Source organism: Echinops telfairi, unplaced genomic scaffold, assembly GCF_000313985.2.
Source record: "Echinops telfairi isolate 266 unplaced genomic scaffold, ASM31398v2 ScPeMD7_7421;HRSCAF=8459, whole genome shotgun sequence".
Lineage (NCBI taxonomy): Eukaryota > Metazoa > Chordata > Mammalia > Afrosoricida > Tenrecidae > Echinops > Echinops telfairi.
Genome location: NW_022111321.1, coordinates 15939557 through 15941697, shown reverse-complemented (window position 1 = coordinate 15941697; position 2141 = coordinate 15939557).

The following is a 2141-nucleotide window of genomic DNA, read 5'->3' as shown; positions in this document are numbered from 1 at the left end:
TCAGTAATTCCTCTTGGCTACATTGCCCTTGATCAAGCCCTACCAGGCTTCCTATACCTCCTCACCATCGATTTTAGAAGGAATTGATTTTTAATGGGATTTCTCCCCTCCCGCCCCCCATTTTATTGGCATACAACTTTGGAAACATTTTTACTTTTTAAGGAAAAAGTTACTTTGTCCAAGAAAATGTGTTTCATGTATTCTATTTTATAACAAGCTAATTTGACAGTGGATTAGCACATGGATTAGAAACATTTTTTAAGAGATTGATACAAAATATTTTAAGATTTTGGGGTATTCAGCCTCTGTAGTAACCATTCACCTCACTGCCAATGCCACTTGCAAGCAGGCACACCATTCCAGACTCTAAACCTAACTAACTGCCATTGAGTTGATTTCCACCAGAGTGACCCTAGGGGACAGGTTAGAACTGCCCATCTGGGTTTCTGAGACTGTAATTCTTGAGGGGAGTAGAAAGGGTCACCTATCTCCCAAGGATCCGTGGGTGATTTTGAACTGCTGACCTTGTGGATTGCAGCCCAACCCTTAACTACTCTGCCACCAGGGCTCCTTAGCCACACCCTAGACACTATGTACAGAATAGGTTTGGATGTGGCCCGATAAAAATGAGCTACCCTTACAATTAGAAAAATAAAGAAATACTGGGTGATTTCTGTTACCACCTTCATGACAAAGAAGAAAGAAGGGATTTAGATCAGACCTAAAGAAATGCCTCCTAACGGTCAAATCTACAATAGAGAGAAAAGGCTTTTTTTTAAAAGCCACTGCTTCATGACAAGTACTGTGGTGATGCTTTTCAAACAGATCTTCAATTGTGTGCGTGGCTTTTATTATTCTCAAATTACATCTAAAGAGATTAGCTTAGACAACTTAACTACTTAAACAAGGACACAAAATGAATAAATTACATAGCCCTACTTCAAGCCCAGGTGTCCTGGCCTAATTTCAGTATCATTTTTCCCATACCTCATCTCTATCCTGGAGGCATAGGGAGAGAATAGCAAGAATATGAATTCATCATTCCCACACACAAAATAATGCTGTAACTAGTCCTCTGAGTCTGCTGCGTTTTCTGTCTGTTCTTTGCTTGTTTGTTGTTGCTTGTGATACAGTCAGAGTCTCACGAGTAGATAGTTTTAAATCCAATTTCAGCAGTATTTATGGTAGCATTTATCGTTATTTTCTAAAAGCTCAATTAGGAAGTGAGGTTTATTGTAGGATGTGCTTATGGTTGTTCAGGGCCATCGAGTTTTAGTTGTGACTGACAGCAACCCCAGGTGACAAAGAAACACTGCCCCATGGGGTTTTCTAGGCTGTAGTCTTTGTGGGGGGATAGTATGAGGTCTTTCTTCTCCAGAGCAGCGAGGTGGGCTCAAGCTGCCAACCTTTTGACCTGCAGCTAAATGCTTAACCATTTTACCCTCAGGCCTCCATGTGGTTGAATAGAAGGTCAAATATATCAAAACAACAAACCTTTATTAAGAAGTCACCTTGTGTGAGACCTTGTTCTAGGTTCTGCAGCCTTGAACAAGCTTTCTGCCCTCACAGGTGCAGATGAGGCACCCACACTAATAAGCAGTGGAACAAGCAAACCCATGGGATTGCTTAGAGCAGGGCTTGGTTGCATCAGAAAAGTAAAGCTCTGAGGGTGTTGTGTGAGGGAGGGAAGATGTGGAGTAGATACTTTGGGCTGGGAAGGCATTGCTGGACATGTAATATTTGAAGTGAGAGCTGAATGGCCAGAAGAACATATCCCCCCAAAAGCTCCCGGGTAGGTGACACAACAAGAACCTTTAAGTGAGCCCTTGCTAGCTGACCAGTTCCATCAATGTTTCCACTCGGGCACATGAGTCCCATTATTACGCATCAATGGACAGCCCCCGAGCAGCTGTAATGTGAGGAAAGAGAGTAACACAGAAGAAAAAGATGAAAAACACACACAGAAGAATGCAGTGTGACGTAAGAAGAGTTAATTCAAGGTAGAAGAGGGAATATCATTTTAATTAAAGAACAATCAAAAAGCCCTCAAATTAGTGTCTTTAGATCGAGGAAAGGAGAGACTGCCCTTCATTAACCATGAAGGGGATGGTAGGTAAAGGAGAAATGGAGAATAAGGGTCA